This window comes from Acinonyx jubatus, chromosome C1 (assembly GCF_027475565.1).
Source record: "Acinonyx jubatus isolate Ajub_Pintada_27869175 chromosome C1, VMU_Ajub_asm_v1.0, whole genome shotgun sequence".
NCBI lineage: Eukaryota > Metazoa > Chordata > Mammalia > Carnivora > Felidae > Acinonyx > Acinonyx jubatus.
The window spans coordinates 128,389,174-128,413,474 of record NC_069381.1 but is presented as its reverse complement, the minus strand read 5'-3'; positions in this window follow the sequence as shown (position 1 = coordinate 128,413,474).

Genomic DNA, 24,301 nt, shown 5'->3' with positions numbered 1-24,301 from the left:
ATAAATAAACGTTAAAAAAAAAAAAAAAAAGAATTCCTAACCTGATAGAATTCCTTCGTGGGGAATTTCCACAATTCTAACACTCACATCTCCCCATCTCTCCATTTTCTGCTTTTGTTTTCCCCGAGTTCCCTTGTTAACAGGAAATAAACCATGTTAATGTTTGATGTGAACACAGTGTTGACATAAATAAATGGTTGATGTGGATACAGAGTTTTGGGCAAAGATCACAAAATTTTACAATTCTACAATGGCCAAAGATCTATTGAAACACAGAAAGAGTTCACTACAACTAAAATTTTTAGATCCAGACAGAATAGAGGTTTGGCTTGCTTGATATAATTCTTCTACCTTATTTTCAAAAATACAACTACACATTTTGCCATTTGGGGCACATTTAATTGATAAAAAATTAAAATTTTCTAAAATTTTTCTGGCCAACATCTATTCTCAGAAAGTACTTTGTATTATATACCAGTCACATATGAGAAGTTGTGTTTCCCAATAACAGAATAAGAGCCCTAACTAGAATCTGTCAAATTAATCTACTCTGTGCTGTCTCTGAAGACATCTTGTTTGTATCTGTGAGTGAGAGTTATTGTAAGTAATGGTCCTTTCATTCTCTAGTGAGAAGCCTTTTGCTGAATGATCCTTACAAAGTACCTGAAGGACTGAGCTCAGCATATTCTCAAAAAATTTATGAACATGTTCACAATTTGGGGATTTAAAAATATTATCCAACTACTTTTCTTCTCCTAACAGAATGTAATAAAGTAATAGGTAAGAGTTTCTTATTGCTGGTGGTCATAAGTGTTTAATTCTTAACCAGAAGAGAAAAGGACTCCCTCTACATTTTCAAGCTGTTTCAGAAAACAAAACTGAATGGATTTGCTGACAATCTTATGTCCAAAGAAAATGGTAGAAGTCAGTGCATTATGTAATGCAATTTTAAAACCTTCAGTTGTTTATGTGAATTTAATGGTTGGTTGATGAGATTTTTTCCCAAAATATACATGAACATCCGCATGACTATGATGAGATGAATAGGCCTAGAACCTGTGGCTTTCTTGACATGGGAAAGGAAATGATTGTAATTAATCCATTTACTTATGACAATTAAAAGATTAGCTCAGTTGATTTGCCAAGACTGTCTACAATGTTGTCATTACTTTTAAAATTAGAAAAGAGTAACAAAAATATACTCTGCTGCCTCAGCAGTTTTAGAAGGAAAAAGTCTTAATGCACCAAAAAAAAAAAAAAGAGAAAAACAAACACCCAGAATGATATAAGCATTTTATATTTTACCAAAGAAAAAAAGATCTGCTTTTCCATCTTCAGCATCCATATCTCTTTTATGCATATTTTATGGAAATTCATTTTTTATGGTATTAAACTTGAAGCATTGATTTTAAGTTTTTAATAGCCACACATATTTTGTTATATTTTACACAGAAACATAATGTATTTAAAAATATAGACCTATTTAAGAGTAGCACTAAACCCTTCCAAATAGATATACTTTCAAGGTTATCAGATGCATCTTGATGCATAATTTGGAGATGAATGTGTTCTCTAACTGCAATTCGACTCTATTTGGGCTGCGGTTTACATAAAAATACAATTTTTAGAGAAAAATCATCATCCTATCTGAAAATGTTTCTGGGGATAGCTTGTTGTCCAGCAATCCATTCCCACAGATGATGGCAGATAAACTGCATATATTTAAAGGCAAGGAATGACACTCTGCTACAAGATGAATTAATTTATCGTTTTCACCTTAGGTGGTCCACTGGTGACGAGGGCTTAGGAACTGGATAGCTTCACTGCAGTTATGCTCCAGGAGAGCAATCTTCATCATTTCTCTTCTACTGCTTTCAAATTACATGGAGCTCTGTGCAGGAATAAACTGTAATGTATGGCTATGGCCCTAAACATGCATATATGGCTTTACAGTATCATAAAATGAGAATCCTGTGCAGGCAATTATTATTTAAACTGCTTTACTATTGAGAAAGGCCACATGCTACATCTACATTTTTAGCTCTTTTACATAAAGATTCACCAAAACATTACTGAGAGTTAACGTGTTTCTATTCAGGGGATAGAAACAGGTATGGATTAGTTATTGAGGGGAAGATGCTCTATTGAGTACCTGACAAACTGGCCTTCAGTACAAATAACTTTATTATCTCACGTAACAAGAATCTCAGGGAAAGGGTGTGTTAAAAGGCTGGTTGATCCGGTGGCCCAAAGGTGGTATTAAGGACCATATTTCTTTTTGGCTCCTTTCTTACCATTGTTTTTGGAGTGTTGTAATCCTCAGACTAGTTTTGCTTATTGTCAGAACATGTCTGACCCAACACAATATAGGCAGAATCTTCCTTCTTTACCATCAGTAGGAAAATATTTCAATGTTAAATATTCGTCTTTTTCTTCAATCTGGTTGAGCCTACATTAGTCTCATGTTGACTCCCTATCCAATACAGGTTGTGCCCTTAATGCTTTAAAGTTACTGGGTTCTGTTACTAAAGTGCTATCATTTGAAGAAGAATGAATAGTTGGATAATATCAGGGTGCCTGTCAGTAAAGAATAAGGGGAAAATGACTGCTCTCATATGAAATCAACAGTGTCCACAAGAAATAACCAGGACAGACATGAATACCCAACTCAAACAAGTCATGTGCTATGAACTCGACTGATCTCTGGCAAATTATCAACCCCTGGAACTCATTTTTCATCTGCAAAATAAAGATTAGAATGTTGTCTTCTTAGCATGGTTTTGATGATTAAAAATAATATATACGAATCACTTAGCACAGAGCCTGACACATATAAAGGTACAAAAGTACATGCTCAAAAAAGGTAGCAAGAAGGAGAAATTATTGCTGTTGTTTTTGTTACTAGTGTCATGGGCTGTAATATGGATGACCTGACAGCTGGCATACAGCTAGTAGAGCAAATTTATTCCAAGGAAAAGCAAATGTCACTCTCCAGAATACAACTAATTATCTTGTAAAGATGTTCATCAGGATCTACTGAGACTTAACCATTTAGAAAATAACTATATGGATCCCGTGACAGCAGACGTCACTTCAGAAATAAGTCAGGGACTCCAGGGTTGTCACAATGCCAGCCCTCATCCTGGTTCTCCATCCTGCCTGGGATAGGAGGGAATAGAGAGGCTTATCCTAAAGCTAAATAGGGTAACATGATGATTTCCTACAGAATTCTTCTGAGCTAACAGTATATATATGTTCCAATAGATCAATGCAGCTTTTCTCTTATTTTAGGGCAAAGTGAGTCTTGATGGTGTCTTAATTGATACATTCATAATTGGTTTTTAATGCAGTTTTAAACCTGTGAAATTTATTCTAATGGTATAAATCTGTTATTCTTTCCTACTACAAAGTGCTACCTATCTTTCTTTACAGAATACAGTTATCTTCCAAAAAACTTTCTGTTTGATTGCTATAGGATGCATTATATAACTGATTCTTATGCCAAGAAGGTACAAGTTAATACTTTAATATAAATATAAATTATTTCCCAGACAATGACTCATTCATGGTTTAATTCAATAGATCTAAAATGTATTTAAAGCCTGTCTGGCTACCTTCCTGCAAAATGCTGTAATCATCCTTCTAACCCCTTCTTTTTCTTCCTATTTGTATCTCTTTATTCGTATTTCAAGGTGCAATAGTGATGTATGTCTTCCTCACTCTATCTGTGATATATGATATACACATTAAAAGGCAGCAATCAAGTGCAGGTGTATTGATTAAATTAGGCTGTCATGAGGAAGAGGCAGAAGAATTTTATATTTATTTAAGTCTCTCCATGTACTAATTCTGCCGCCACTGTCCTCCACAGAATGTTTACTTTGGTTTCAGTACAGAAAACATAAGTTTCAATGTATAAATTAAATTTTGGGAACAATAAATTCATAATTGTTTCTTTAAAAATGGAATATCACGTATTTGGTGATGGGGCAGAGCAAATGTTTGTGTTTAAAGGAATTGGTTTTTGAGCATTAATAAAACAGGGAGGGAAATTGAAATATATTTAAAGTAAATTTACCTTACTTTTGAACAGATTTAAAATTTAAAATACAAATAAAACATAATTGATAAAGCATACAAAAAAGTTAAAGGTAAATAGGTCAAAAACCTGAGCAAAATCTGTACTTACCATATGTCTTAGTGACCTCGGGCTGCTGTAACAAAACACCATGGACAAGGTGGCTTTAGAAACAGGCATTCATTTCTCACAGTTCTAAAGGCTAGGAAGTCCAAGATTAAGGTGTTCCCAGATTCAGCCCATTTCCTAGCTTTCCACATTCTGGTTCTGTCTTCACATGGAGGAAAAAGTGCTAGTGACTTTTTCCCTTCTTGTAAGGGCAGCAATTCTATCTTGGGGATTCCCCCCAGCTCTAAACCTAATCATCTCTCAAAGGCCCCACCTCCTAATAACATAACATTAGGGGTTAGGGCTTCCATATATGAATTTCAGTCCATATACACTGTGACACAACAATTTCATGACTAGATGTTTATGCAGAAGAAAAATGATAAAGTTATGTCCATACAAAGATTCATGCATAAATGTTTATAGCAGCTTTACCCATAATTGCCAAAAACTAGAAGCAACTCAAATGTCTTCAACTGTAGAACATATGAATAATTTCTGATACAATCATAAAATGATATACTAATCAGCAAGCTATTGATTTCTGTAATAACATGGGTGCATTTCAAAAGCATTGTGCTAAGTGAAAGAAGGCAGACAGAGAAATCAACTATGTGCTTCTGTTTAGGTGACATCCCAAAATACGAAAAATTATAGGGAAGAAATCAGATCAATAGTTGCCAGAAGCTGGGGTTAGAAGAGGGAATTGGCTGTACAGGAGCACATAGGAAATTTGAGGTTGATGAAAATATTCTATATGTTAATTGTGCCAGTTGTTATATGACAATAAAAATTCATCAAAATTCATGGAACTGTTCACCTATACAAAAATTATTCCTCAAGAAACACAACATTGACAAAAAACCCTGGGCTAACATATTCAAAGGATGCCCTTAGAAAATTCCTTTGAACAGACATAACTACCACCCCAGTTATTCATTAATGGTTAGCCATTAAAAATTAAATAGAACCCTAATTTTTGAGTGCTGAAACGACCTATACACTGGTTTCCACTTGTGAGAAATATCATTCTTATGACCTGGTTATCTCAGAACTCCAGAATTACCTTAATGAACTCTAGGGGTTGCCTTGGGCATAGGCAGAATATTCTAGCTGCATGACTGTGTATTGAAGAACCTCAAGCTCAGCCTATTCAAAAGTCTTCCCCCTGGTTTGCCAATGGGCATGAAATTTCCATCAGTATCTCTCTTTCAGATTAAGGAACTGGAACAAGAAACTGGGATAGGAACTTTGAAGATGATATCAAAGCTAACACAACTCATTGAGAAGCCACAGAAATTAATGAGACATCCCAAGAGAAGCATGTTAAAGGAGCATTCTAACACACATCTGTCTTGATTCTGATCTTCTCTTTTCACTGAAAGACAATATAACAGAATTAAGACAGAGGTGATTAAGAAGAGGGATTTTAAATGGTGGCTTTGCCCCTTAGAGCTCTGCTCTGTTAGTCAGATTCCTTAGCTACTTTAGGTCTCAGTTTCCTCATCAGTAAAAAGGAGAAGAATAATATTTAACACTCAGAGTGGTTTACAGAGCACACACACATACTCACCTTATATGGTTAACATTCAGCGCATAAACATATAGTAACTGACACATAGTAAGTGCTTAGTAATGGGAGCTATATTAACAGTTATTATTACAGCATCCCTTCCCAGTGTAAGCCTTTTTAATGTGTAAGACAGTGTTCAATGTTGGTGGAATAACAAACCTCCTCTACACTTAGTAGCTTAAATTAAAAGGTGTTTTATTATTATCAGTTGGGCAGTTCTGTGGCTATGTACCAGGCTTCACTGATCTTGTATCTTGTATCACTGGGCTTGCTCTTGTATCTTTGGTCAGCTGGCAGAGTATCCGGGGACTGGCTCTCATCAGGGATGACAGTGGTTATTGGGCCTCCTGTCTCATTATCTAGCAGGCTAGTTTGGGCTTGTTCACACAGTGGAAGTAGATTCCCAGGAGGTTAATAAAGGGAAAAGCCTCTTGACTTCTAAGCTCATAACTGACATAAGACACAGACTAGCCCCTTCTCTCCTGATGCTTACTGTTAATATTCTTTAGTCTTCAGACATCCCCAGTTTTGTTTTTGTTTTTGTTTTTGTTTTTGTTTTTGCTTTTTTTCTGGTTCTGGTTCATAACAGATTCCTAAGCATGTCTAATAAAGTGTAGCTTACAGCCCTCACACATAGCAGCTCTAAACAAAAATACTATGCATAACAGACACCTAGGATAACAGAGTCATGTACCTTGCATATTAATTGATCAGTAGACTTGACACTTCTCCACTGAATCTCATAATTCCTTATCTATCATCCCTTCTTTCATTATATTATGGTTGTTTATTTATACTCATGACATGACATATTATTTCTGGAAGATAGGGATTCAGTTTTATGCTCTTTATATCCTCACTGCCTGGTACATATCTGTTAAATAAACACTATTAGAATGATCATGTTGCAAGCAAGAGACTTCGATCAGGGATTATCAAGGGATAGTCTAAGAATTAAGGTGAATCATGAAGTCTGGGAAAGAATTCTATTTGGAGAAAAGTTTTAGTGAGCATTCCCGCCAACATGAAGGAAGCCTGGAGTCAGAAACAGACAATGGGGATAAAACAAGCAAAGAAGACTCATTTGCTTGGCTGGAGCAAAATATGTGCCTAGAGCATTAAGGGAAGTTGGGACTAGAAATAAAGTCAGAAAAAGAATGCAAAGAGCCCCAGGTTAAAGAATTTACTTTAAATCCATTTATTATTTAATTAATGAGAGATAATTAACTTATTAATTAAATAATGAATGATAATTGAGCCATTAACTCTCATTGCCCATTAAGTTTATCAGACTAGTTAGACTTTACCTTGATAAACAAGGACATGGACAAATTAACCACAGATAATTACACTCTGAAGGGGGGTGACATTGATGAAAATGGTCAATACATAACATTTTGTATGGAAAAGTCAAGTTCCTGTGGATTATGGGAGTCATTAGGAATACCTGCAAACCGCAAGGACTTAAAAGAGAGAGCAGATATTGATAGAAAGGTAAGTCACAGATTGTGAAGATCCTTCATACTGGAGTCTCTGAAATGTACAGGCAGGGTTATGAGGATATATTCTCAACCAACATTAAACACAGTACACATAAATTTCCCCTCTATTTCATTGACCAGAACTTAGTTGCAAGGGCTCAATCTCCTGCAAGGAAGCCTGGGAAATGTAGTCCTTTTTTGGTTTATCCAACTTTGATAGCTGAAAACATTATACAAAAAGTTGTGCAATATAGTTCAACATTTTGTGCAGGGCACGATGTAACAGTTAGCAAGGTATGCTCCATACATACAAGTGTTTTTTTCAAAATATTTAGGATTATCAGGTTTACTTGTGGCAAATAACAAAAGGGGAAGAGAACCATCTTACAATGTTTGGAGGAGAGAGAGTAGGACAGTTACAAAAGCAAAAACAAAAACAAAATCAAAACAAAACAAAACAAGACAAAACAAAAAAATAGTTTCCTTTAGTTGTCAGGAAGGAGTGAAAGATGGACAGGCACTCCATTGGGTAATCCTTTATGTAGGAGTCACCAGGAGATTCAATAGTATAGTTCACTCAGTCTATCACACAAAGTAACCCCTGCCTCCCATTCTATCATAACAACTTAGCATATCTTAACTTTTGTCTTTTCTCTTTATCCTTGCTGCCTGTTAACCATTAACAAAACACAAAGTTTTGTGTTTTGTTATTTATTTTAGCATAAGAGTTACTCATGAACTTAAATAATCCCCAAAGAATAGGATTTATTTACCCCTCAAGGACTTATTTATTAGTAAAAGGTAATAGAAGCGTATTTTGGTTATGTTTTCATATTAACAAATCTTGGATATAAGCTGAAATCCAAATATATCTTCAAGACTTTATTTTCAGTTCAACAACACAAGACAGATTTTTTCCTCAAACCTCGACTATTGACAGAATTGTTTCTTAACTGGTATCACAGTCCTTCACACCTTTAATATTTAATATTTATACAAGCAAAGCAGCATTCCTAAATCCTGCCTGCCTTATGTCATCCCTCCACTCAAATTTTAATGGTTCCCTTCTTCCTAAAAGAGACATTGTAAGCTCTTAACTTTCCATTTAATGCTTTCCAAATTCAGACCCTAAATTTATCATTGCCTAAGCCTTTTTAGCCAGACAGGTTGATCTATCCCCAGACATACCTTACTCAGCCTTTCCCTTTTGGTTTTATAGGTGATTCCGTTCTTCCATCTTTTTCTATCTTATTCCTACCAAATCTAGAGGCCTCTGTAGACAGCAAATTTCACTTTAAATCAGGGCAACCTCATGAATCACCTTTCAATAAATGGGAATTCAGCCTCTGTCTCTTTCTGTCTTGTTGCTAGTTCTGGAAAGCAAGCCTCCTGATTCTACAACTGATCCCCACATTGTTTCTCAGTTCCCATTAATCTTTCCAAATAGAGTGGTATATTCCTGTGGATTTCTTCCCAGGTCGGAACTGGAATCCTAATGCTGAGCCTCAGTGCACTAAGGCCATTTACCTACTGTTTTCAGACTTTCCTGTCATTGACTTCCAGCCGGCTAACCTAGGATGATGAATGCTCTTGGACCTAACTGCTGGGTCATCCATTAATGCAGGTAGGAACCCCTGATACCAGAAACTTTTCTGATTAATAATTCATTATTGTAGCTTGCTGTTTGGGTGGAAACAGATCAGTGGTGGGTTCCGCCTTGAGGCTAGTGTCTAGGGGGTAAGAATATCTTAGCAATGTTGTAAGCATGAGGTAAATCCTAGGAGGTCAGACTTAGATAGCATTCCATGAGGACTCAGGAAGTTTGGATGGGATGAGTATGATGTTAAAAAAGAGAATATAAAAGAACTGGGTTCTAGAAGTAAAACCATAGAAAGAAGCAGTGCAAAACTAACAATAGCTAACATTTATAGAAGGCATTGCCTTAGCACAGGCACTTCTAAGCTCTTTATTTACATTCACTTACTTACTAACCACAAACATCCAATGAGGTAGATTCCATTATTATGCACACTTTCTAGATAAAGGAGATGATGCACAGAGGTTAAATAAGTTGCCCAAGGACAGACACACAGTTTACAAGTGGCAGAACTTGTGTTTCAAGCAAACATAGTTTGATTCCAGAAACTTCATTCTTGAACATTATAAAATATTGCCAATATGTAAAGTGCAACTTCTCAATTTTGTTAAGTACAAAACTTGGCAATATTATGCCTATAATAAAGACTCCCATGATGCCTGTTACTGCTGTTGCCCATTAAATAGTAAATAACAATTATGTGATGGATCAGTTAACATTTTAAAGCAAAGCTTCACTTTAGCTTCATTAAGTTTATTTTGAAGAAGACATATTAATGACTCTTTCTTAAGAAATCCTGCTGATTATCCTAATCCACAATTTTATGACAAGAAGTAATTGAGCATTAGAGAAAGGAACCAGAATTTATGGAAAATTTACATTCGAGATAATTTTAAGATTGTGGACAGAGCTGATGCCACCAAGGCAATAACTGAGGCCCTTCAGCTTGGAGAGGACTATACAGTAGTGTCCACTGTTGTTGCAGGATTTTTTTTTCTATTTACCTCAATGCCCAGGGTTCATTGTCTCATCGTTTTGAAGAATGAAGGGATGAAAACAAAATAAAATGAGAAGCAGGCAAAAATTTGTTAGAGTATAAAATAAGATCAGAAAATAAGAATAGTATGAAAACTCTCTTTGCAGAGAGTGGGTATTCAAAAGTGAATGCCCTTGACTACAGGGAAGGGTCTTTGTTTTATGAGGTTTTGGTCTTCATCCTCCCTTTCCCTCCCCCCCCCCCCCCCTTCCTTCTCAGGTCCTACCCTTATTGGCTTGATAGCTCTAGGTGCTGGTTTGTCCATTCCTGATTGGCTTGATTCCATTGTATGAATATGTCATTTTTTCATGGGTCATATGTTTTATGGCCTACTACTTATCATTAATTAGGTCTTCTGTCAAATTCCTGAAGGGAAGCTGAGGGGAGTAGGTGGTGTCTGTTACATTCTTAAGAGGAACCTTATGCCCAAGGGGGTTTGCTGAGGTCAGGCACTTCCAGCATCGTTCCAAAGTATGTGTTTTTCCCCACCTAGGGACCTCAGGTCCTAACCTTTCCCTCTCTGCCTACTGAATCCTATCTTTTCCTATCATATTGTGACAGGTTTTCAGCCAGGTGGATGGACAGTGGGTCCCAAGATGGAGCAAGTGCTCCCAGGTTCAGCCATGGATCTATACTACCAAACAAAAAATAAGAAATACCTAGAAGAGAGAATCATGAAAAACAGGAGACGAAAGTGAAAGGAAGATGGTCACAGGATATGGGTGGCTTGGAGTGGGGCTCTTAGACCTAACATGACACTGTTTGAGTTATATTCAAGTACATCCTGAGCTTAATCCTGCAGCTGTGCTGAGAATCTCTGGGAGCCTATTCAGAAACCCTAAGAAATTACCCTTCTTCCCTGTGTCACAACAGCTAAAGGAACAGGGAATTTTTGTTATATGAGTAGATGCCTTTATCATTAACTCACCTGAAGTCAATTTAGATTGTTATGTCACTGATACTATGTCAGAAGCTTTACATAAGACAGCTAACTTAATTCAGTAACTCAGAACAAAACTTATCATTTCTTGATTTTTAGTGGGGAGGAAAAAAAACAAGTCTCAAAAAGTCTAGCCTTTTAAATATTTGTTCTAACATTTCACATCTCGCGTAAGTGGTGAACCAAAACTTTGAACTCAAGGCTGTCCACATCTTGTGCTTTCTGCTAAACTCTGCTTCTTTTTACTTGGAGAAAAGAAGTACCATTGTTTTCTGTATGCAAATCAAGCTTCTCCTCTGCAAAGAAGTTGAATTGCTTCAGGGAAAAAAGAGTAAGCAGAAAGTACACTCCTCTGATTAAGGGTGGAAAAATTGTAGGAAGAAGTTACCTCCTCAGTGAAAGGACCTTCCAGTTATCAGTTTTTACTGCCTTGGGGAGAAAAACAAAGGCAGACATAACCTATTTGTGAAGATATTCCTTGTCACAAATGCAAATGGTTTGGGTCTACTCATGAATAATAAGTGTCGAGTGTGTGTGTGTGTGTGTGTGTGTGTGTGTGATTGTATTTCCCTGGGAGGGAAGGATAAAGAAAACTATACACATGTGGAGAGAGAGTATAAAAGTGTAAAAGTGACTAGTCACCTGTACACTGTACTATTTTTAATTATTATTATATGCAGTTCATTGCAGAGTTTTCTGTCCATTGAATCTTCGGTGAGGGTCAAATTACATGCATTACAAAAAAGGCTGGGATTTATGGGTTAGGGGAAGGGAGAATAATTGACAAGTATTGAGCATCTATTCTGCTCTGTCCTATGTTAGCTGTTCTCCAATGTGAGACAGCCAGGATTTAAATCCATGTTTGGAAAAAAAAAAATTCATGTCAATCTTTCTCCAAAGTTCATCCTCTTTCCACTAAAGGTAGTTTGTAGGTCCTTAAACATTTATCATTTCAGGTAGACCAAAATATTCAATCTACTCATACTAAATTACTGAAGCAATCACCTATTTTCTGAGTTTGCCTATAGTGTTCTTACACTTCAATCCATCAATTACAAAGTTTCTAAACTTATGCTCCTAGTTTTCCAAAAAATAAAATCCAGAGTTCCCGGTCTGGTTCCACTGAAGCTGTCTAATTGTACCTTCCATTTCTTACCACCACTGATCTCCCATCCCAGCTGATCTCTTGACATGTCTGTTGAGTACAAACCATACTTTCTTGTTTTTGTTTTGAACATTTGTTCTTGCTACACGAACAGTCTGGGTTATATTTTTCCTCTTTCAAACCTTTGAGTTCAGAGGACTATTCCCAACCTTGATACTTACTGCTTTCACCTTTTAGAAGTACTGCTTTTTTTCTTGCTACTTCTTACATATATTTATGTTTTGTTCTGCCATCTGACTGCCTGCTCCTCGAGACAGTAACTCTATTTTATATTTTAAGTGAATTTAACAAACAGCTTTTGAGAATGAATTATGAGCCAGGCCATATGCTGGATGCATTAGACAAGGAGATACAAAGCTACGGCATCTTACTAAAAGATTTACCCATATGCTTATCCCACATAGTGTCCAGGACCATGGTTCTCATATAGCAAGTGCTCAGTAAACACACATAGGAGAGAAAAGCTGAAATGAAATTAAGAATGATCTTCCATTCTGAATGATCTCCAAGTCGATTTAAGTTTGCATATATGCTGTTAATGCCACGCAGCTAATTGCATCTTCAGCTCATTGGTGCTTCTGGGTTGCACTCCATTGTGTAACACAGGGTTTTCTCAAGTTTAATCAGTTCACTTGCTACGCCTCCATGCTATGCCTCTGCTCATACATTCTGAACGTCATTTTGCTTTCTCTATGTGACTTCGACTCCATCATGCTTCTCCCCTCCCTTTTCCTTTATTTTTGCCTGGGTTTTTTTGGTTGTTTTTTTTTTTTTTTTTTTTTGCCACAGGAGAGGCATTTGCCTAGAGAGAGCCACTGAACTTCCAGAAAGAATATAGCTAACAACAACAACAACAAAAAGACTTGTTGGTCCTGAGCTCTTTTCTTTTTTGACAGTCACAAAGGTTACTATCATGGCTATTATGGTCTGGATGGTATTCATGAACACTAATTAATTAATTAAACTTAAGCTATTAAGGCCTCGGAGCTTAGATACCCAAGACCCATTGGCTCTCCCGGTTTGCAGTTGTGAAGACTCAAATTAACAGCCTTGTAATTATTGATCGAGTTCTTTTGCTTCAAACTACTGAACACAGGTTTGATTCTAGCATTCCACTGTGTGACTTCCAGGTGCTATTATCACCAAATGTTTTAGGAGAGGATTTTTTTTTTCCTTTTACATTTCAGGAAAATAAAGGTTCTTTGGAAGAAATATATGAGGATCATTTTAAAGAATCCTAGTTTAATAAGCACACTTGTTAGTAAATCAGTGCATAGCGACAACTAACTTCTATAGTTTTAGTGGTTTGGGGCCGCATTGGGGGAAGAAAGTGTGTGTGTGTGTGTGTGTGTGTGTGTGCATATATCCATGCACATACATACTCAAACTTACATGGGTATGTACACATTGCATACATACAGACACACATGCACAAACACATCCACGTGTATAGGTATATGGGGATGTGGAATTATCATATTTTGTGTATGGTATGACATATTCAACTTCAATATCCTCCTGCAATATTAACAATAATTATTTGTTGAGTGTTTACAATTGCCAGATTCTATAGTTAAGATTTTACAAGCACTATCTTAGTATATCCTGTCAGCAGCACCAAGACTTATTATTCCGCATTTTGCAAATGAGGAAACTGAGGCTCACAGTAGGTATGGTTAATTTACCTAAGACAAAATTCAATGCTTGGTCTTCCAGACAGCCTCTCAAATGATTTATATTCTTCTCTTCCCTGATCTGATTACTTGGTTGTGCTTTGACTGTCTCTCAGTTTCCCCTTGTCTCTCGATCTGGCTGTCCTTTGGCAACTTCTGAAAATCAACTGCAATCATGTCCTGAGCATCAATTTCTAGGAATTGAGAGTTGATGCTAGGGTGGGAAAGAAAGAAACGTGCAATTCAGTAGAATTGGCAGCATTTAAACAGAAACAGATACCTGATGCATCACAGAACTTCAGATCCTAATGGTTGGAAAATGTCTGATACTCAAATACTTACTCCCTTTTCTTCTTTGCACTAAACATGCGCAGGTGACAAAGGTCTATAGTGTGACTTGTGAGTATGACATCGGCAGAAAACCAAATCCATGGCTATAAGGCACATATAGTTTATTTGTGTTATTTGTAAGATAAAAAACACCTGGTGTTTTAATTGTGTTCTTTGTAGATATTTTATTAAGTCCCATGGCTCCTTCCTCAATATTTAAAGTAAGTTAATTTTACTTTGCCATTCATTTCAACTAACTTGTGAATTCCTTCCATGTGATTTCATCTATTTGTATAATATTGCAATGGGCACAATGAATTTTGCTATGTTTGTGTCATATATCTTAGATTGCAACCTGGAAACCCTATCAAACACAAGAGAGTTTGTCTGTCACAAGGAGTCAGAAACCATTTTGAAGATGTTCCCTTTTGTGAAGTATGGGACAATTTGAACCTTGACAAAGATAATAAGGGTGAAGGGATTGAAATACATCAAATATTTAAAAATCCCTGTATTTATAATAATACTAAGCATTGTACTGATCACCTTTGGAAGATGCTAGAGAAACCAACTTATGATTTTGAAAATAATAAAGGGAAATAATCGATTATGACTGATATTCCATGATAATCTAATAGTAAATGAGGAAAGGATTTGTTTATGAAGTATTGCAGCTAACAGATGGAGAAGAATTAGAATATCAATATTTTGCAACTGTAACATATTAACAGAAGCAAAGTTCCTAATGTCCCTAAAAGAAAAATGACATGAAATAATATGCCTTCTGATTAGATTACACAATGCTTATTCAGTGATTTTGCTTAAATAAGTTGAATTTGCTTCCAAATTTGAGTTGCATACAAATCTAAGGGTCTTGTCAAAATGCAGATTCTGATTCATTAGGGCTGGGATTTGGGGGTATTCTGTGGGAGATGCTGGGGCTATGGGTCCAGGGACCACAGCTGGAGTGACAAAGCCTTATGTCTCATGACCATCACTGAACTAACTCACTCACTTCCCAGATGCTCTAACAGAGCATAACAGAGAGGATAAAAGCATTGACCCCAGAACCAAACTGCTGGGTTTAAATCCTGTCTCTACCAATTCTGTATGGCTTGAAGCAAATTATTTTTCTTCTCTGTGACACAGTTTTCTTATCTGTAAAATTAAGATAATAAAGTTAAGATCAAATGTGCTGATAGTCACAAGACACTTAGAACAACAAACTGATAGATAAATAGGTTTTTCTTCTTGCCTCCAGTCCTACCATCTATACTTTCATCAGAGTAATTTATCTAAAATGAAATCTGATCACGTCCCTTCCCAGTATGAACCCCCTACACCTTTACAATGACAACTTTTACAAGGCAAAGCCATCTCTAATTCTCATCCTTGCCCCTCAAAGCTCAGTCCATGTGCCAACAACATTGCCAGCAAACGCGAGGGAGCTTGTTAAACATGCAGAATCTCAGGCCCCATCCCAAACTTAAAGAAGCACTACCTGAATTTTAACAAGATCCCCAGTGATCTGAAGACACTAGAAAGTACTGCTTGAATTCAATCTTCCACCACGTCACATCCTGCATTTACTGTACCAGAAATATCCACTGATTCAGTTTCATGGAACACATCCCATTGTCTTTTCAACTCCATACCCTGTGTACGGTGTATTCTCTGCCTTCAATGCCCCCATCTTCTCTTCTTTTCTCCTGGGTCACTCCTGTTCAGCCTTTGAAATTAACACAGGAATCAGCTTCGCTAAGAAACGTTCCCTGTCCACCCCCACTAGGTTCCCTCCTCTAAGCTCTCCTGACACCTTCCTTTCTGTAGCCTACATTTTACAACACTATCTGTTTATTTTCTCCTACAGGTTATATTCTCTGCTATATATATATGTGTATATATATATATATATATATATATATATATATATATATTCATTCCAAGTTTATACATTTTATATACATAAACTCTAAGAGCTTAAACAATTCTGTAAAAACTAAGTACCTTTGTTAAATGTTTTTGAATAAATGACATATCTTCTAGACAAATAATCAGTTGTTCTTGAAGAAAGTTAGTAAATAGAAATATTACTCTACCCCCCACTCCCTCACACATACCCCTTTTCTTCTTATCAGCAGCTGTGACTTTCTTAAAGTCACTGAGTTACTACTTAAGAGAAGCCAGATATGACTGCTGATTTCAGAATCTTAGAGAATGATCATTTTTTCTCACACCAGCCAGCATCGTGACAGGAAGTGATGGGAACAGCTAAGGAAAGAACACACTTGAGCAAAGTCTGGCTGCATTAGATTGTTGAACAGAAATATTGTGTCATCTCCACGAGTAGAGTGTTTTCTATGCATTAATAGCATATTCAGACTAGTATTACCTCCATGTTACAACTGTGCAGTCCTTTCTCCTCCTCTATCCCACCAGCTGCTCTTTTCCATCAGCATGATAAACAGCAGACTAATTGGAGGAGAGGCAGGAAAACTATACCTGTCTTTCACTCCCAAAGTGGAAATGCCTGTTCTTAGTGGTGTCATAAGGCAATCTTGATTTTCCTTTCCTAGGCTCTTGAGCTGAGACAAATCTGAGTTCTGCTCATATTTTGGTGCCAGTTGAATGAATTAAATACATATAGAAAGTAAAATCATGAAGATTTCAGCTCAGACTACTTATCTATATCCCAGTCACAAAGGTAACTATAAACTGCTGAATGATAAAAGAGAACTCAAAACGATAGAATGAGAAAGTGATATCTGTGAAATCAAATGGAAGTAGAATTCTAGTCAAGGCAGGCCAATTGCCATCTTAAACCCTAGCAAGCAAGACTTATCTGGTTCTATTTATGTATCTGTTTTTATACTTCTCTTATAATGCACATTGATTTTTAAATAAAAAGGTTGCAAAGAAATGGAAAACAGTATTGCAAAAAATTATGTACTAATAAGGAATGACCTGTAACATGGGTCAGAATAGTTACAAAATTGCTTAAATCTATGCATTTCTGAGATCAGTAAAGAGGACCCCCTTTAGTCATAAGCAAGAAACTAATTAAAAAATGTCTCTCTGATGTTAAGTCTGAATTTGTGAATAAAGAAAGCTAGTGCTGAAATATGAACTGTTCTTTGACATATACTGTTATTCATATTATAAAAACTACATACATTTAGCATGCATGTCCCTACTTATAAAATCCTCTTAGAGGAGGACCTGGGTGGCTCAGTCAGTTAAGCGTCTGACTTCAGCTCAGGTCATGATATCGATCTTACAGTCTGTGAGTTCGAGCCCTGCTTTGGGCTCTGTGCTGACAGCTCGGAGCCTGGAGCCTGCTTCAGATTCTGTGTCTCCCTCTCTCTCTGCCCCTCCCCCACTCACACTCTGTCTCTCTCTAAAAATGAATAAACATTAATTTTTTTAAAATAAAATAAAATCTGGGGCACCTGGGTGGCTTGGTCGGTTAAGCATCCGACTTCGGCTCAGGTCAGGATCTCACGGTCCATGAGTTCGAGCCCCAAGTTGGGCTCTGTGCTGACAGCTCAGAGCCTGGAGCCTGTTTCAGAATCTGTGTCTTCCTCTCTCTCTGCCCCTCCCCTGTTCATGCTCTCTCTCTGTCTCAAAAATAAATAAACGTTAAAAAAATTTTTTTTAAAAATAATAAAATAAAATAAAATAAAATAAAATAAAATAAAATAAAATCCTCTTGGATTATGATAACATGTACAGATTAAGTACCTCAATGTCCACGTTTTTCATTTTCTAAATCGTTAAAATTCCAGGTTTTCCCTTTTTTCTGGTTTGAATTCTTTAAGTAACCTAAGAGTAATTTATACTTTTTCTAGTGTCTAAAACTGTTACTTCCAGATTACTTAGTCCATAATTAGACACTTGCTTCAACTTTTTCCATTTTGATAAGTATACATATTTCTATAACCAGGTATCTTGATATTTTCTGGGCATGTTCACTGTTATTTTCTATTCATCTTAAACATTTTACTTAAGGACAGGTTCTGTAGTTAAGCTCTGTCCAAGGCTTTGGCAAAGAGCACTTCAAAAATATGTTTTAAAAGTTTTTCTGCTTCATCAAATCTGGTGTAGGAGTCATCTGCCTGTCTCTTAATCACTCCTGGGAAGAGAAGAAATGTTTTGACAATAAGCTATTCAGGAAGTTCAGCTCATGAGATCTAATTAAAATAATAACCTGACATGCATGTTCTTCTTGGATTAGTGTCTCATGAATCAGTTGTTCACGACTTTCCAGAGACAAATCAAATCAGAGCACAACTGTTAATTAGAATGAGAAACTGGCTAATTCATAATCAGAGAGTTGTTGACTTAAAAACATAAATGTCAAATGTCAAGTGCAATGACTCACTAAAACATAAGGTAACATTAGCTCCTGAAATATTAGAAAGAATATTTTGCTATCATATAATAAAAATAATAAAGAAGGAGGAGGAGGGGGAGGAGGAGGAGGAGAGGAAGAGGGAGAAGAAGAGGAAGAAGAAGAAGAAAGAGAAGAAGAAGAAGAAGGGGAAGGAGAAGAAGGGGAAGGAGAAGGAGAAGGGGAGGAGAAAGGGGGGGGAGGAGGAGGACGACGACCACAAGGAGGAGGAGGAGAAAAGAAGAGGAAAAAGAAAAGAAGGAGGAGGTGGAAGAAAAAGTCACATTATAAATTCAAGTAAATGATATTCACAACGATATATTTCCATGTCCTTATGTAAGAACTCTCACCAAACTATATGACAAATGAGCCTTAGAAAAGCTATAGGACTTGCCCAGTGACACACAGTGAGAAAGTGAGAGAGTGGCAGAATTAGGAATAGACCTCATGGTTGCTGACATCATTATCTGATATTTCAATATCGGTTTCTCTATACATACTTATAAGGCATATATCTAGATAACTAAAAGGTTGTTGGCAGTAAGGCTATTATAATAAATTTTCACTTTATTTTCTGCATATCAAATGTCTACAATGTAATTTCTACTATGGAATGCACACAGAGACTTTGGGGGAAAGTTGTGTGTTTTGGCATCAAACCATACCTTAGATCGAAATATCAGCACTACTGCTTACTGAACAGGGAAGTCTTTAATATTCTTAAATCTCAGTATCTTTGGCTGTTAAAAAAGAAATACCAACTTCCATATATTTTTTGAATGTTGAATGAGATATGTGTATATTGTTACTGAAGAAACTATTTTTGAATCTTATTGGTTGAAGATATTCTGCATTAGCTTTGCTACTTTCTTGTCTTTACTTTCTTACTACAGATGTACTAGCTAATGCTTTTAGCATTGGTTAGATCATGGTGTAATAAATGTTATGGGTTGAGTTCTTGCAGCTGGTTTTTACTTCAATAGCCAGTCCATCAATAACACATACCAATGTGAACTGTAAAGTGTAAATACAGGATTTTCAACAATTACTCATGTTGTCTTGAATGAGAAAAGGCAATCAACAAAGTCAATGCTAAGATGGCACTAAAGTTAGAGTTTTCTAGCAAGGAATTTAAAGCAGCCATCACAAGGATATTTCAATTAAAAATTATAAACATGCTTAAAATATATTTTAAAAGTAGAAAGCCTAAGTGAGAAATTGAAAATATAAAGAAAACCAAATGGAAATTTTATAAATGAAAAGGACAAAATCCAAGATCAAACATCCATTGGATGGGCTCAACAGCAAAATGGAGAACATAGAAGAAAAAATCATTGCATTTGAATTAGAACAACAGAGATAACCCTTTGTGGCTTACAAAGAAAAAATAGACAAAATAGACATAAAAAATTGAACAGAATTTTAGGGGCATGTGGGTTTATAACAAAAGATCTGGCTTCTTTTTTTTTTTTTTTTTTTTTTGTCATCAGCATCCCAGAAAGAGAAAGAAGATAGAACAGAGAAAGTGTCTGTAAAATTAATGGCCAGAAATATTCCAAATTTGTTAAAAGACACAAACCTACTGATTCATGAAGCTGAAAGAAAAACAGGATAAACCCAAAGAAAGGTGTTCCAAGGCACATCATTATCAAGCTTCTGAAAACTAAAGACAAAGAAAAAATCTTGAAAGTAATTGGAAAAATTTGACATCTTATCTTTAGGGAAAAAAACCAATTCAATTGGCAGTGGAATCTCATCGTGACAGTGGAGGCCAAAAGGGAACAGAACAAAATTTTTCAAGTGCTAAAAGAGAAGAATTATCAACCCCAATTCTATATCTTGGCAAATTCCCACCTTCAGGAATGAAAGAGAATAAAGGCCTTCTCAAATGAAGGAAACTAGAAAATTTGTAAGCAACAGACTAATCTAAAAGAATGGTAAGTTAAGTTTTGAAACCAAAAAGAAATGATAAAAAAGAAATCTTAGAATATCAGGAAGGAATAAAGAACAATGGAAAGAACAGAAACATAGTTAAATAAATAGGCTCTTATAATGTAACAGTTAGAGCAACTACTAAAAATATATACTAACAGGTATACCCCAAAATACTTATAGATAAGTCAAAATAGAATTTTCTATTCTATTTTCTATTCGCTGCCCTGACAGTGCAGAGCCTGCTGGAAATTCTCCTTCTGCTCCCTCTCTGCCCCTCCCCTGCTTGTGTGCATGCTCTCTCACTCTCTTTCTCTCTTTTTCTCTCAAAGTAAATAAATAAATACTTAAAAAATAAAAATAAAGGGATAGCCTGAGCATTATCTTTGTGGTGATAGAATAATTATATAGCATGATTGGAGTGGTAGTTACATGACTCTACACATGTAATAAAAGGACATAGTGCTATACACATATATTTTACCAGTGTCAACTTCCTGGTTTTAATATTGCTCATTTAATTATATAAAATGTAACTATTAGGGGATCTGGACCAACAGTAAATGGGACCTCTTAAATATTCTTGGCTAATATCTCTGGATCTATAATTATTTTGAAATAAAAAGTATTTAAAAAGAAAAAAGTGCAAAAAATTAGAAAAGAAAAACATGTAAATATTTTTATTTCAAGGAACCTAGAGAAAGGATCAGATAGCACAGTGGTGCTGGGAAAAGCAATGAAAGTTCAAGATCAACAGAGAGAAAAATTATTGGTTGGAAAGAGACATGTTGTGAGTTGTGAAGAAAGACAATTATAGTTACAACAAAAATTATATTTAAAAACCTGTAAAGAGAAATGCATTGTGCATATCTGCATTTGTGTCTGTGTGTGTGTGTGTGTGTGTGTGTGTGTGTGTGTGTCAGGCTGTAGCAAAGAGCCAAATGGAAAAAATATAGTGACTAATTTTTAAAGAAAGATAAAAATTAATTTCTGTTTTTGAGTTTTATTTTTATATAGGAGGATAAACTGAAATTTATCAACTGAATGACCTATTCACCTCCTGAGAATAAACATCTTCTTGAAGGGCTTTGAAAATATTTTATGATCCATATCAAAGAGCTCAGGACAATTAAGAGAATTTTTGTAGTATCTCTTAGTTTATCCCTTGTGATAACTAAATCTGTAATATAGCCTACATCTAAAAGATACTTGGCCTTTGAATTTCAATTTCCATCTATCTTCACTTTGCCTTGGCAATTAAATATCCTTATAACACTGAACTCACTTTATTGGTGGTAAAAAACAGTGGAGATATAGAAGAAGCTCAAGGGTCATGGTAATTTTCTGCTTGCATAAAGATCTATTATAACAAGTGAGCTGAATTAAGGAATAACTATAGCATTACTTCAATGTATTTCAGAGCCTAGTTTGCCTTCATAAACAAGAGAGATTTGTTGCCATTCTATTGAGATAATTTAAAAAAAAAACACTCTTGGAAAAAACAGAATATCCCTTCAAAGGAAAAAAATATATATAATCACTACCCATATGACAGTAGCTTTCGCTATATAATGTAAAAAAAGAAACTACAAGAACAGAGTTTCTACCATAGAAGTTAGGCATATCAAATAAACCTAGACCCAACCCAGGTCAAAGGAGACAGATGGACAATAAGTGAAATTACTGAGTTACAGATGTCAATTTAGTGATGAGAAATAAAGGTTAAAAAAATGGTGTGAGGGGAGAGAATAGCAATACCCTTTTGAAGTATACAAAATAGAAACCATGGCTATTTTGAGGCATGATTTTATGCTTGAACTCTCAATTAAAAATTGTAGATTCATCTAGACTTCTGGCTTTATCCTGAATCACATCTCCACAGGAAGGCACACACAAATAAGTGGAAAGATATTCTGTGTTCATAGATTGGGAGAATTAATATTGTTAAAATATCCATACTACTCAAATCAATCTATGAATTTAATGCAATCCCTATCAAAATCCCAAAGGCATTTTTTAACAGAAATATTTTTGAAATCCCAAATTTCACATGGAACCAGAAAAGACTCTACATAGGCAATGCAATTTTCAGCAAGAATAGAAAAAGCTGGAGGCACCACACTTACTGATTTCAAAATATATTACAAAGCTAAGAAATCAAAACAGTATGGTACTGGCATAAAATTAAACAGATAGACCCATGGAACAGAATAAAGAGCCCCAAATAAACCTACACATATACAGTCAACTGATCTTCAACAAGGGTGCCAAGAATGTACAATAGGGAAAGGTTATCTCTTCAATAACATGGTGTTGGGAAAACTGGATATCTACATCCAAAAGAATAAAATGGGACACTTGTACTTTGTCATACACAAAAATTTACTCAAAATGGATTAAAGATTTGAACATAAAATCTGAAACTGTAAGACTCCTAGAAGAAAACATGGGGGGAGAGTTTCTTTAAATGATTTCTTGGATGTGGGACAAAAAGCACAGGGAATTAAAGCAGAAATAGATTAACTGGGACTATGTCAAATTAAAAAGCTGCACATCAAAGGCAACCTATGAACAGGGAACATATTTGTAAACCATATATATGACGAGGGCTTAATTTCCAAAATATATAAAAATTCCTGAAATTCAATAGCAAGAAAAACAAATAACTCCATTAAAAAATGGGCAAAGGACTTGAACAGACATTTCTCCAAAGAAGATATATGGATAGCCAAAATGTATATGAAAATCTGTTCAATATTTCTAATTATGAGAGAAATGCAAATCAGAACAAGGTACCACCTCACAAATGTCCAGTGGCTAAAGAAAAGGTGACAAATAGTGCAAGGTTTTGAAGAAATTGGAACTCTTGAATACCTATTGGTAGAAAAGTAAAATGGTGCTACGACCATGGAAAACAGTATGGAGTTTCCTTTAAAAATTAAAAAGAGAACTACCATATGATCCGGGGCACCTGGGTGGCTCAGTTCGTTAGGCATCCCACTTCGGTTAATGTCATGATCTCACAGTTTGTGAGCCCCGCGTCGGGCTCTGTGCTGACAGCTCAGAGCCTGGAGCTTGCTTCGGATTCTGTGTCTCCCTCTCTCTCTGCCCCTCCCCTGACGGCACTCTATCTCTCTCTCTCAAAAATAAACATTAAAAAAAATTAAAATTAAAAGAACTACCATATGATCCAGCAGTTCCACTTTTGGATATGTATCCAAAATAATTGAAAGCATGATCTCAAATAGATATTTTCATTCTTGTGTTCATTGCAGCATTGGCCATTCACAATGGGCCAATGTATGGAAACACCACAAATGTTCATCAACAGATGAATGGATTAAAAAAAATGGCATACAGATAAATGGAATATCATTCAGCCTTAAAACGAAGGAAATCCTACTACTTTCTACACACGAATGGACCTGGAAGACATTATGCTAAGTGAAATAAGCCAGTATTAGAAGGACAAATACTGCATGATTCCTCTTATATGAGGCAACTGAAATAGTTGGAGCTATAGAGCAGATAATACAATGATGGTTACCAGGGGGGATAGAGAGAGGGATATGGGGAACTGTTTTTCCATGAGTATAAAGTTACAGTTATACAAGGTAAGTTCTAAAGATCTGTTGTACAACATAGTACCTATAGTGGACAATAAGGTATTATGCACTTTAAAGTTTGTTAAGATGTTAGATCTTCTTTTAAGTGATCTTAACACATACACACCCAAAAGGGGGAGAAGACATAAGGAATCTTCTGGAGGTGATAGATTTATCTATTACCTGGATTGTCACTATAGTAACACTATTTATTGTATACATGTGCCCCAAATCACCAAATTGTATACATTATGTGCAGTTTTTTATGTACTAATCATAACTAAATAAAACTGAAAAAAAATTCTTTAAATTACAAGGACCCATTATAGCATTAGAAAGATGAGTGATATCACAAAAATATATTCTTAAGTATTTCACAGACTCAGGAAATAA